This window comes from Atta cephalotes (assembly GCF_000143395.1).
Source record: "Atta cephalotes unplaced genomic scaffold scaffold00048, whole genome shotgun sequence".
Taxonomy (NCBI): domain Eukaryota; kingdom Metazoa; phylum Arthropoda; class Insecta; order Hymenoptera; family Formicidae; genus Atta; species Atta cephalotes.
This window is the reverse complement of record NW_012130112.1, coordinates 1966062-1968000: the sequence shown is the minus strand read 5'-3', so window position 1 is coordinate 1968000 and position 1939 is coordinate 1966062.

The window sequence follows — 1939 nt, the reverse complement described above, 5'->3', positions numbered from 1 at the left end:
TATATATATATATATATATATATATATATATATATATATATATTCGACTAAAATATAGCACAATAAAGTAATTAGGAATTAAATCTATTTTATAAATAAAAGTACAAGCATAATAAACGAATAGATCAACAAGTTTGCAAACTTATGCTTGCAAACCATTAAAAGCGACATCTGGCTTATATCTGGCTTTCAATATCAGTAAAGCTTTGTTGTTTGATAGCGGTAGCATTAATCGCCGCGTAATTTCAGTCTACCGAGCTCGGCGACATTATACACAATCGGATACTGTAGTCAGCGTTTTATTCGTTGACGGCTGTCTTGATTCAAAGACTCCAGTCTCAAACACGAATGCTAAAGCAAGCAAAGACTTATGCCCAGCTTGGTAGCTCGGTTGAATTAACAATAAGCAAGCAGCCTGAGGGACTTGCCGTATTTGACTTCGCAGCGAGTGTCCTATCTTATGACGTTTGCTAAAATCTTGCAATTTACGTCCACGTACTACTCCTTTGACAATCTGTCGAGCTCTTCTTTTTTCACTTACCAAGGACTCAAAGCTTACGTGACACGTAAAATATGAATGTGCCCTAAGTAATCGCGAACGCAAATATTCATGAATGCGTATAAATAGTTTATCTTACATAGAAGTGCCGTAAAAGCTTTTTTAAACATTTTGTGCTTAAACAAATGCAATAATTTAATTACTATTACGCAGCATACGCGATTTTACAATTTTAAATATATCCTGAGTCTCTCTACTTCAATTATCACTTGATGCAATAAACATAAACCTCACTAACAATATCGTACGTGCCATCTCGTTTATGGAGTCAGCACGATATCCGTAACGTGAATCGATGTTTCGAAATCGCGACGACCTCATAAAATTTCGCTATTGCAATTCGGATGTGAAAATCCTTTGATTCTAAAGTGGCAGTTCACATTCGTAAAAATAACACACATATGACGAAACGTTATGACATTTTAGAGAAATATTATTTCTTCCAATTATACTTCAATATTTGGTTTTTTTTATTGTAAAGAGTCTTGACATACACGACTAATCAAGATGATATTATAAATAAATGGAAAATGAGTTAAAAGAGAATTAAAAGACTATTCCATATAATGAGGCTCTTATTTAACATGATAATTACTTAAACAGATAGGATTTATTATTAATTCAAAATTTTATTTGTTATTGTCAATAATTGATTCTTTGATAAATGACACTTTTCTCTAATTTTATACACATTATTTTACACTCTAGAATTTTAATATGCTATAAATTAGGATATTAAAATTCTAAAGTGTAAAGTAAGGATATTAAAATTCTCAAGTGTAAAGTAAGGATATTAAAATTCTAAAGTGTAAAGTGTAGGACAAAGATTTTCTAATACCTATTTTTAACTAAATCTGTTAATAATAGTTTAGTGTATCATTAGAATACTGTATATGATTACTGTGTATGACAATGCAAAGTTCTAGATGATGTAACAATTTTAATATTTGATATAAAAAAATGCTTCTGCGATTTTAGTTTCATAATTAAACTGAGAAGTTAAAATGAGTTATACAGAAAAGAAAACCGTCTGTAAAAAGTTTTTATACGATAAAAACATATATAGTGTCTTCAGTGCATCGAAAAGCGGCAGCTTTTGTCACATATCGCTAGGGCGAAATAGGATTCGTTACGCGTCGAAAATTCGTTTTATTGGAAAGATTCAATAAAAACGCGGATGAAGCTCAATTTTTTAAAATCTGTGCAAATAAATCTTGAAATTCTGAAAGCCATGTGACATTTTTTTGTTCGTCATACGTGATAAAACATTCGAAAAGTCAGGAAAAATTGCCTTCGGTGACATATAAAGCGAGAAGAACGATATGGTCTTGATAAAAGTAGGATATATATATATATATATATATATATATATATATATAG